We start from the raw sequence: 12752 nt of genomic DNA on the forward strand, positions 1-12752 counted from the left end.
GCATGTTCTCCCTGCTGCTGAGTGAGCTTTAAAGACATGCAGGTAGGTGTGTGTGCATGTGCCTTCTGTGAAGGCTGGGTGTTGGGCTGGCAACTCGGCACCATAAAAAAATCCACTGCCAATCAATCTGCGGACCGGTGACCCACTGTGGCAACCCCTAAGCGGGAAAAGCCGAAAGACACTGCTTACACTGTGAAAACTGCATTTTTGGAGTGAGATGCTGTAATACTCTATTACTGTATATTGAATCACACATATAATAACTAGACTGGTTTGTGTGACAGTATCAAGGAACAATATACTAGTTTGCAACATCTTGCCTTAGAAATCATTGATGAAATCAGAAATGAATGACTGCACTGGTGGTGGATAGGGATAAAATTATGGCCCAGATGACTACAGTTCAAATACTGTCTATGGTGATTGGCAAAGCAGTCAGGAAAGATGCGTATGCTTATCCTTGTGGGAAGAGATGCAAATGCTTGGGACACACTAATAGGCAGGGCAGTCTTACTGACATCAGACCCTTGCAGAAGTGAAGGGTGGTGTAGCACTGTCATCCACTGCACATCCCACCATGTGTTACTGATTGAACACAGGGGATGGGAAAAAAGGAGAACAACACTCTCTCTTCAATAGTGTGATGCTGTCCTATGATGCCTTAATCTCTTCCTCATCCCAAAATGTGGTTGAAGTCCAGAGGTCGAGAGTAGACCCAGTCAATGAGGAAAGGCACGGGAAAAAGCTGACGGTCAGCTGCGAGGAGGCAAAAATTGGTAAAAAAAAAACAATAATTTGGAGCAAAGGCCTCAAAATCAGGCAAACATTGTAAATAGTGGTGTTTATCTTTAGGAAGTTGCAAGAATAATCACATTTTTATTAATGTAAATTTTCTAAGAACAGAAAGTGTATAACAGTTCATAAGTAGATTTAAAAAAACATACTGCAGTATATAAAATCATAAAACATATTAAAACAATAAAAAAATAAATCAAATCAGGACAATATGCAATGAAAAGAAATTGACAATATAAATCTCAAATAATATACAAACATAGATGCTTTGGCCAGTTATTGGAATAAGTAAACCATCAAAAGGCCCCTCAAAAGAAGACAGGGCTGAATTTTGGGGTGGGGGGGATAAAAAACTGAGAATTTCTTAAGATGGGGAAACTGAAAACAAAAGTCTTACACTCTTCACTTTCTTTGGAATCTCAAGCAGATCCAGTCCAGTGCAACACAGTGATCTAGAGAGTCTGGAGTCAAAAGCTAGATCATACCTAACCTACTTTTAGGATTCCAACTCTACAAACTACCACAGCTCAATACATCTATACCACCCCCCTTACAGCTAGACTTCATGAAAAAAACTTCTCATACCACCTGAAACATTGCTCATGTTACACCAACTCTCAGAACCTAGAACCAAACTCCATAGCACTGCACATGCTTTCCTGCTCAGGTACCAACTCTTCTCCAAGCTCTCCCCATTGACATAAAGGAAATCAACACTCATCCCAAATTCGGACTGCAACTCAAAAAGCACTTATTCATCCAAGCCAGGACTTATTATCTAATCTAGCTCCTTTCTGGCCCTATTCCCTAACCTATCTCCTTTCTAAGTCTCTTCATCTCTCTCAAGATTTACTTGTGATTGACCCACTGTAGACACTAATGCAGATGTTGTACATTACACTCTGGTTGATTTTACATTACACTGTTCTTGTTCACCAGAATGTATATATACAGTTTTTTATATGTAATTAATCTGAACTACTCTCTTATTACATACATTTTTATATTTTTCATGTGAAATGTTTTGTATTTCACCCAGGCTGAGGCTGAAATTGGTCAATATTGATCAGTACACTGCCACTATAAACAAATATAAATAAATAAATGCCCAGACTACATAAAGCTTTACATGTTAAAAGACAATTTCTATAGGTGCTCAGTCATACTGGCAGCCAAAGCAATTCCCAAAACACGTGTTACATACTCATTTTAGAACAACCAGTCATAATGCATGCTGCAGAGTTCACTAGCAGAAAATGGATGGATCAACTACTCGACTGTGAAAACAACATGCTGCAATAATGAATGCAAGTGATGGCCAAGGAGGTCACTGAACCTGGTAAGTCAATGGGAAGGACTGGATGTTAAATCCACCTCAGAATCCTTAGGTGGGACTTCAAGATGGCTGCACACAGTAACAGTTTAACTCTAGCTCTCCCACTGTGAAAACAAAAAGTCTGCAGAGAAGGACAGTAGACTTTGGTGTTTATGGGTAAATTTCAGTAATGTTTATGGGTAAATTTCAGTCACTGAGTAGTAAGTATACTGCCTGGATGCCAGGAAACAACAAATACAGAGCACCTGAAAAAATAAACTACAAAAAATGAGGAAGGAACACTGACTGGGGAAAGTTCTGCAGCAGAAAGCAATGCAACCTCTAGACTTGACTTCCAGTAACCTAGAGGAAGATATAAGACAACTGCATACAGACCTGGTTAAAATAAATGAAACACTAATGGAATATATCAACATATACAACAAAAGGCTGGAAAAAAATGAAAGAAGCTTTAAACGGATATTCAGATGAGGTGGTAAAGCTGAAAAAAGCAGATGCTGAAACGAAGAAAAGGCTGGCTGAATGTGAAACTGCTCAAGAAGAGATGTTTCAAAAATAATAGAATTAGAGGACAGAGCATGTAGGGAAACCTTGAAATTTCCAGCTATACCAGAAAAGCTGAAAGGAACAGACTGCATCAATTTTATGAAAGCACAAATAAGCAACTGGACTGGTATTCCACAGCAGGAGTTGTTAGTTGAAAGGGTGCATTGTGTGTATGTTCCAAACCTGGCTATGAGAAATAAAGCTAGACCTTTAACAGCAAAGATGCAATCCTACCAGCAAAAGGAGTTGATTCTGACAGAACTGTGGCAGAAAGACAAAATACTAAAAGCGGGAGACCGCAGAGTGTTTGTGGAGAATGATTACTCATTGTACACCAGGCAGAAGAGGAGTAAATTAATTTCACTATTCAGGGAATGTCGAGACTTAGATGGGAGATTCAAACTGCTGTTCCAGCTGTCTTCAAGGTATTCTTCCCTGGAGGGACAAAATCATTTTTTGATGAAGTAAATACTAAGGAGGAAATACAAAAGTTTGTTCAACAAAAAGTGAGATGTGAAAAAGAAAGACATTCTGCTTCTTGTTCTTCTGGTAATAAAGGCCACAGACAGACAGACTGTACCTGTGAAACCTTTTCCACTGTTTCAATGGAAGATGTTGGAGAGAAGAAAGGGAGCATGACAGTTGACTAGAAGAACTGAGAGTATGTTGGAAATGAAGCAGAAGCAGGATTTTGGAGAGGGAGATGAACAGTAATAAAACCAGTAACTTAATGTAGGATTACAGTGTAGTAATTATATTTGAGAAATATGACAGAACAAGAAAATCTGGGGACTTTTTCAGAATTTGTTGGACTTGTGGGAGAATCTAAAGTATTTGCCATACTTCATGTCATTAATGTTTGGAAAGATGCTTTTGGGAGGGGAAGAGAGGGGAGAAAGTTAACTGGATGTAAAGAAAGCATTTTTTCTCAATAGTACTATTTTTGTGGTGTATGGATTTCTTTGCATGCTATAAAGCAAATTTTTTTTCAGCTATTTTTAAGTGTAACGGGGATGGTAAATAGGTGCTGCTGTTCTTTTTTTCCTTTCTTTCTCCCTTCTATCTTTCTTCTTGTTCAGCGTTAAGAAATGTAGGCACTGCAATGTAAAAAAAAAGGCTAGTTAAAAGAGCATGACAAAGGAAAAATTAATGTGCTTTTTCTCATTTTTGTATGGGGGAATGATTGGATTAAGGCTCTTAGATTGATTTAGTAACACGTTTTAAGAGAAAGCAAGTGAATGAAAAAGATCATTAAATATTATGAGGCTTTCATCCAGCAAATAAATGTATGCTTAGTAGCCATTCTGTATATCACCCTTGTGTCTTCATGGAAACAAACTGATAAAGAGAAAGTGACTGTCTGCTTCTCATGTCTCCATGGATACAATCTGATAATGGAAAATTTGCTGTCTGGTTATCTTGTCTGCATGGAAACAATCTGATAAAGAGACATTGTTTACAGTCTGGTGGAGAATGATTGGCTGGGGGTTAGGAGAGAAACTGGCTAGGAGATAATGTTCCCTGAAAGCATTCAGGGGTTTTCCCATCTGGGAGAGCTATAAAGATAAGACAAAACTAGTTAGCACTTAGTAGAAGTGCATGCTGCATGGATAACTTTTCTTTTAGGTTAATTCAGGTCTGGAAATGTGGCTGTCGGCCTGGGACATTTGTTCCTATTAGGAAATTTAAACCTGAAAATTTGAAGATGTACATAGTTTTGTGTATTAGTATTAAATTAATAGGTTTTAGGGGGTATTGGGGATTTATCTGTTTTGTTTTTTTTTTGCGGGCTTTCAATAAAATAAAAAGTCTTGTAAGATGTGACATAGGCTCAAATGGGTATGACAAGAAACAACTATATAAAAGATCAACCTGCCAAACACTGTATGCATATAACACAAAAGGTGGAACTAGATATTTAACAAAGAAGGTGATATACATAAAAGGTGGAACTAATAACGTTTTAATACAATGATGCTTTATGTCTTTAAATGTCAATAGTCTCACAGGTAAATACAAAAAAGAAAGAATAGTGAACTATATTAAAAAATGTAGACAGCAAATAACTATGTTACAGGAGACATACTTAGAATTGAACGAGTGAATTTGATAAAGAAAGGTTTTCAGGATGGTAATTCGGTGGAATATCTGGGACAAAGGAAAAGAGTACTTATATTAATTGCAAGAGGAGCTTCAATAGTGATAGAAGAGGATAAAAAAGATAATAATGGCAGATTTTTAGTGCTAAAGGGCTAATGGCAAGGGAGGAGGATTACACTGGCATGTATTTATATTCTACCTATATTCCTGCTATAATAGAGCTTAAGAAAATCCTGGGAGAAATAATCAGTTTTCAGCCAGGAATATTACTTTTAAGTGGGGAGTGGAACTTGATTTGCAGCAGTGAATATGTGTCTGGGGGGTCCAGAAGGGAATTTGTAACAAAACAGGATAGATTTTCGAAGAAATTTATGAAAATATTTTGCACAGAAGATGTGAATTCAGTAATAGGAGTTCAGAGTGAATTTACATATTATTCCTCAAGATATAAACACTGGGCTTGGCTAGACAGAATTTATATTTCATAGGAGCATGTGCATTTAATTGAAGGTCTTGATATGTACCCAATAACTATTTCAGATCAAGCACCAATAATAACTAAAATAAAAACACAAGATAATGAAATAAAAATGAGGCACTGCCGCTTTCCCACCTATCTGTTAAAAAGAGAGGAATTTAAGGAATGGGTAGTGGAGATTATTCAGGAGCTATTCAAAAGGATAGAAATTACTTATGAAAATATACCTAGGGAGTGGGATAAAATTAAGGTAGAGTTTAAAAATAGGGTAGAAATAAAATAAAGTGAGCTATGGTTAAGAAGTAACAAGAATTATTTAGAGTGACTGACAAAAGCTAAAGTATTTACAGAATAGGGAGAATCTCACAAGAAGAGGATCAACTGCAGAATGCTAAGCAAAAAATAAGGGATTACCTCAATAATACACACAAGTTTAGAAAGATTGCTGTTAAACAGCTGTTTTTGATAAGACTAGAGCACAAAAACTTTTACCACAATGACTAAGGCAACAGAAAGTAGAAAGGGCTGTTGCCAAGCTTAGGCAGCCTATAACAAGGAAGGTAACAAGAGATCCTGTTGCTGTATTAGAAATAGTTTGGAAATTCTATGAAAGTCTATATAAAGTAGAGAAATACGGAAATTGAGAAAAGATACAAATGGAAATATTTATGGAAGAATTAAATATGCCAAGGTTAGCAGTAGATGAGGTTCAATTACTAATGGTTAGGATAGGAGGAGATGAGATAAAAGTTGTAATGAATAACCAATCTACAGGTAAGTCCCCAGGAATAGATAGTATTCCTGTGGGAGTTTGGAAGCTAGGAGGGAAAAATGATAAAGATCTGGAAGGTTTTGTTTAACAGTATTTTAACAGGAAATTAAGTATCAACATCCTGGAAGAAAGCAGTGGTAACTGTAATGCCTAAAGAGGGTAAAGATCTATCAGATCCAGCTTCATACAGGCTCATTTCAATACTAAACCATAATTCTAAAGTGTTCATGTCTACAATGACTAAAATAATTGCAAAAGTAATGCCAAAATTGATAAATATGGATCAATGTGGTTTTGTGGGGGAGGGGCAAACATATGACAACATTAACAGAACAATAATGATCCAGAGGGAAGCAGAATTAAGGTTGATTAGGAAGACATACGAGGGACTGGAGGGGAAAATTAAAGTGGGTGGGGACATCTCTGATAATTTCTGCTTCAGCAGAGTTTGTTATTTCCATTATATTTAGAACCACTGGCAAAGAAAATAAGGGACTCATAAATTCAATGATAGAATTGGTATGGTAGTCAAGAAAAGCTGGCTCTATTTGGAGATGATATCATTTTTATATCTGACAAAACCAAAAAGAGACATTACAGTGCTGTGGAACATTTTGAGACAGTTTCAATTATTTTCTTGATACAAAATTAATGAAGCAAACAAAGGCAATAGTAGTAAATTATATAACCACATATAAATTGGTTCAGCAATATCCATATTTATGGGGATATGATAGAATGAAGTATTTAGGAGTATGGATTAAAAATTATTCTGGTGTGGCAGCTAAGGATATGTGGGAAGAGACTAAACAAAATATAATACAAAAACTGAGAAAATGGAAGCTTTGTAGTATGGATATGGATAGTAAGATACAAGCAGTTAAACTGTTTTTAGTCTCATTAGTCTTATACACAAGTGAGGCATATTTTTATCAACAAGACGAGAAATTGTGGATAGCAATTTAAGAAACAGCTGAGGGACTTTATCTGGGAGGGGAAGACAACAAGAGACAAGTGGGGATAAGCAGACTCTTCCCGCAGAACAGGGTGGATTGGGATTACCCGATTTGAAGGGGTATTCCTGAGCTACACAGTTAAGGCTCCTATACATAGCAGAAGCAGAAAACTGTAATTCAAAGTGGAAAGAGATGATGAAATAGGAAGAAGCTCAAGAAATAAGGAGAGACTGGGATTTTGGATGCAGGTCTTAAAGGAGAATAACAGTAATACAGAATATTATATCTATAAAGCAGCAGAAAGTATCCTAAGAACTAAACCAACATGGGAATGGAGAAAGGATATTCTGCCAATAGGCATGACTGCAATTATGGATATAGAAAATAGGCAAGAGGGGACTGGAATTTATTGGAGAAAACTGGCAAAGGAACTAAGGTATTGGGAGCAAATAACTAGAGAGGGAAAGATGATAGAATGGGAAAATGCCAAGAATTTATTTGTACTGCAGGTTACAGGTTGCCTTCCCTATCAAGGACTGATATCAGAGTAGAGGCAAAGAGAAAGAAATAGGGGTTCCTAAATGAAAGACCAGCACTGGTAGATTTATTAGTAGAATCTAGAACAGAAGCTACCTTTAAAAAAGGAATAATTAGTACAGCATGTAAAATATTGCATGATAACTATACGAATCAATCAGAGGATTCCGAAGAGAAATTAGGTAAGCATTCACAAAGAAAAATGGTAGGATATATGTGTGTCTCCCAAACATGCAATAAAATCTAGAAGAGTTAGGATTTTTGCTTGGAAATGTTTACATAGATATTTTTATACTCCAAGTAGACTCCAGAGAATTTTTTCTCAGCTGGACAGCAAATATTGGAGGTGTGATGGGGAAGAAAGAGGTAATTGGGAACATATTTTCTGGGACTGTGGTGAGTTGGCGGATTTTAAGGATTCCTTGTGGGATGTATTGTCGGAGTTGGAGAAAAGGGTAGATGCAAACTACATAGGAAAAATGGGAATTGTGAGAACACATACAGAGAGGAATGAGGTTTAAAAGAAAGCAGAACTTAAATGAGCTATGTAATGTTTGGCTAAAAATGATTGGGTAGATTATAAATGATGTATAATGTTTGCAACTGGAAGTATGTCAGTATGGTTTGAGATGTAAAATGCTTGCATTTAGGATTATGTCGGTGTGGTTTGTTTTCATTTATATAAATGTATGATTGCCTATGTTGTAAGTGATGGTTTAATAAAGATGTTTCTTGTTTAAAAAAAAGAGCCGGAATTGAATAATGTATGTAATGTTTCTTAGGTTGCATGACATATAGCAATATATGTGAAGTATGATGTTTGTAAACGTGAACTTGTTAGTACAGTTTGATTACATTTATATAAATGTAAATATGTCTATGTCACAAGTGATTATTCAAAAAAGGTGTTTAAAAAATAATCCTTAGGTGGAGATTAAATGTTTTGACTGTATTGATACCTGACCAGACAAGGAGATCTGTAACTGAATGCATCCCTCCTAGGCTCTTAGACTCGTCCACTGTATAAAGGCCTAGTCTTTCCAAGGGAATGCTAAAGTCTAGTCAGGGATATGAATACACAACCACCACCCTTATTATTTCATGAAACGACCATAACCAACAAAAACCTCTGGTAATCTTCCAATTCCATATTTTAATTTGGAAAGTATGTGTTATCAAAAAGGGTCCTTTCTTCCATGAATGCAATATTAAAACAGTGGGAGTGATAACCTACACCTGTCAGTGATCTCCCAATACAGCGGGATATTACATGAGAACAAGAATACAGCATGAGTTTGTAAAAACAGCAGAGTGAAGATAAACATAAAAGGTTAAGTGATGGGATAACAATAAGAGCACAGCGTTTAACATAGAACAAGACTATTTCATAATTCTGTAATAATAGCAGGGAGTAGATAGGTCACTGAAGGCTGAGTGAAGAGTACAGGCATAGTCCAGTTACTGATATAGGATGATCAGGTAAGGAGTAGAGAGATGCAGAAATGGCTGCTGAGTAAAGAGGAAGAGTAGGAGAGAAGTGGATATAGTAAAAGTATACTAAGGGGTACTATGAAGAGGTGAGGGGAAAGTTGTGATTATTACACAGTGTGATAGATGTTAGCTACCTATGTGAGACAATTAGCTAGGGGGTAGAGCAGGAGCAGTTCCAATTGTCTGGTAGGTGTTGCTTAAGTTGCAGTTTGAAGTTTTGGTATTACTTGTCTGTTAAAGCGTGAGAGGGATGGAGTGCTACAATTTAGCTATATGGCACGAGAATAGAGAGTATCCTGTACACCTGTTGGATCTGGTTGCATTCTTTGGAATAAAGCAACCTGTTTGGTATATACTGAAGGACTACATAGGATAGACTAAGACATTTTCCTGGGCTGTTAATATGTACAGGTAATCAGTAGTTGAGTGTGGGCTAGGTAGCGAGAGAGTTTTGTCCAGTTAAATTGTTTTAGGGCAAGGCAGTGGTGGGACTTGCAGAGTAAGTTAGTGTGATAGATTAGATTATAGGTTGATGAGTATGGGATAAACATAAAGGTACGTAGGCAGGTAGTAACTATGTTTTTCTTCTTTTTGCTTCATCAGTTAAGTCATGCTTTATTCTATAGAGGGTACCAAGCTTTTGATGTTTTTTATGGCTTCTTTTAGGTGGAGTTCAAATGTCATATTATCATCTACAGTGACTTCTAGGAGTTTAGTATGGGGCATGATCATTATTATGTTTGGTTTAAGGTGGTCAGAAAAAAGAAAACATTTTTGTCATTATATGTGTTAGGTATAAATAGAAGTTTACTTTTCTTGGGATTCAGTAGTAGTTGTGAGTTTGTGAGCCAGACAGAAGTGATTCCTGTTTTAGTTATTACAGTTTTGCAGAGGTTCTGGCTGTACAAATCAGGGTAGAATCTCTTGTGTATTGTGTGATACAGGCATGCCTACTAGCTTTATGTGTATTTTAAATACCAGTAGGCCAAGGCTGGACCACTGGGGAACTCTGATCGATACTGGAAGAAAAGTGGTGGTTTCTGAGAGCCATTGGACTGCTTGCTGCCTATTTGATAGACAGCTGCCAAATCACAAGAGAAATTAAGTGTCTAGTCCCAATGATGAGAGTGTATTCAGACATTTGTGGTGGGACATGGTGCCAAAGGCCTTTGATATATTAAGGAATACTGCAGATCCAATGTTTCCTGCATTTATAAGTCAGTTAATGGAACTGGAGATGTCCAGGAAAACAGCAGTAGTACTAAAATGACGTGGTTGAAAGCCATGCTAGGTGGGAGACAGTAGATTACTGTTGAGTACTTTGTAGACAAGGTGGCAGTGGAAGCATTTTTCAAGAATGGTAAAAGGATGGTATAAGCCGATAGAGAAGTCATTTGATGTTCCTCCTTTATGGAGTGGTAAAGTGAAAGACTTTTTTCCAGAGTATAACAACATAGCTTTTGGTGATGGACCAGTTGATTAAAATAGACACAGGATATGCTATGGCATCTGTTGCCATTTTTAGATACTCCACTTGGGTGTTAACAGGGGTGAGTGCTGTAGGTTTTAGTTGTAGTAGGAGTTTTTTGATGTTTAAAGTTGGTACAGGTTGGACATAGCTTCTGATAGGAAAGTGATGAGTCATTGTCGATGTCTTTTGGAAGGAAGGATGCAGTTTAAATATAGAAGCCGAACTGGCTTGCTATACTCTCTCTCTGTGGCTATTGGTAGAGTATGCTGTTTGGGTAGTACGGCCAGGGTAGATTAGTTTGTTTAATGAGGAAGAGAAAACTTTTTATTTTTTTTAAGGTTAGGGTACTTTTGGTTGGTATAAAAGTTTTTTGTCAGATTTAATTTTATTTTTTCACCTGGTTTGTAATTCGTCTGCAGTCCTAGTCTGTTTACAGCAGAACCATGCTTTATCTGACTCTCTTTCATTAGTAATTTTGTTTACCTTGTGAGACAGAGGGCTGGGTTAAACATAATCTGTCTACTTTTGACTGGGGCTGAGTGTTTAATATAGCAAAAAATGTATTATTGAATAGGGATACAGCTTCAGCTAGTGGTAGAGTTTTTAGCTGTGACAAGTTTACACATTTTTGCATGGCAATGAAGGTGTCTTTATCATAGGTAGCTATATTACATGAGATAATGTAGTGTACACTTTTTTGGGTATATGTATTGTTTCTAATCACAAAAGTGGTAAGGTGGTCACTTAAGTTGTCAGGTAGGGTGCCTGTAGTGATGATTTTGGATGGGGTACTGGTGAAAATCCAATTAAGTGCACTTTGTCACTTGTTTTGTTGTATCTGGTTTGGGAGTTTGTGGATTGGCTGATGCCACAGAGATTAATGTTGATGGTGGTGTGTTCATGATTAATTGTAGTCCAATCAATGTTAACATTACCTAGGATTAATGTTTCATGAGAGGTGATATTGTTGGCCCGTAAGAGAAGTCCATTGATCATGCCATATTTATTTCTTAGGGGGATATATACATGAATGGGAGTTATATTTTATGCTTATTTATTTTAAGGGAGGGCATGAGTATTTCAGCATTACCTATGGTTGGAGGAATATGTGGGTGGGCAGTGAGGTTTAGATTTTGTTTATATACAATGGTAACTGTCTGACTTTGTATTTACTCTATTACATCTAATGATGTTACAGTCAGATGGATTAACTTCCTTATTATGAGGGTCTTGTTTTAGCCACTTTTCAGTGGATATGACAATGTCTGGTAGGTGGAGGGCAATCCAGACATGAACCTAAGAAATATACATGACAAACTGACAGAAGTTAAATTGAATAGGAGTAAATCAGTTTTCTTTTTTGTGTGGATAAGTGTGGATAGGAAGGGGAGTAATTGGAGCTTGGGTTTAGGGTTGGGGTGAACATCACCTGATAGTTTTAGCTGAAACAGGTGGGACTGTGGGCAATACAGTCACTTATGTTTGTTTTTAGATTGGAGGTTAAGCTTAAGGTGAAAGCTACTATGTGTAGGGTGAAGATGTTTAATTCTGAACAGGTGAATGCAGGTATGAGAGAAGAGGGTTGGTAATATGTGGAACCATGTGTGATTGAACAGAGTGGGAAGTATGTGTGAGGTAGACGAAGGTTGACATCTGTCATCTGGTAAGGACTGTTGGAAGGATAGTTACGTTAGTGTGGCTTGGAGCAGAGGTCGGAGAATCCTATGTTGTAGCATAATAGTACTTAATGTGTGTTTTTCCATCCAGCTGTGTGCTGATAATAAATATAACAATTAGCTTTCTGAAACATTTTGATTTGTCTACTTCTACATGTAAAAAACTTATCAAATTATATAAATATTCAGGGGGGTCTCCAGAAATGTTATCCAGTGTCTGAGACTAAAGATACTTTGCTGAATGTGTATTTTTCTAGTTTTTTCAATCATTCTTCACTTTGAGGAAGTCAGTATTTACATATTTATTTGAGTCAAAAGTGGCTATACTGTGGAAACTATATTTTAAATCTATTCACTTTATTAAACTTCTGCTGCAGTTTATGAATATTCACAATCCTTTATATTGTCCCAGCCAAGTTAGCCAGATACAATCCTACTCAAGATGGAAAACATTTTATTTGTCAACAGCAGAATAAAGGCATAGTGAATGCAATTGGGACTGAAAGTGTATTAATTCACTTTGGGAATGCATAATTACTGCATTCCAAATAGTTTTGATTTATATAACTTTCTCTTAGGAGCATTTTGGGGAAC

The 12752-nt window shown here is 36.8% G+C and overlaps 1 protein-coding gene across 1 annotated transcript in view; it reads right to left on the bottom strand.

Annotated features, from left to right (window-relative positions):
• Positions 1–12752, bottom strand: part of ELF1 (E74 like ETS transcription factor 1) — a 960524-nt gene that overhangs the window by 623509 nt on the left and 324263 nt on the right. The gene's annotated exons all lie outside the window — the stretch shown is intronic.

The sequence above is a fragment of the Protopterus annectens genome, chromosome 5.part0 (genome assembly GCF_019279795.1).
Source record: "Protopterus annectens isolate FY-2018-M chromosome 5.part0, PAN1.0, whole genome shotgun sequence".
NCBI lineage: Eukaryota > Metazoa > Chordata > Ceratodontiformes > Protopteridae > Protopterus > Protopterus annectens.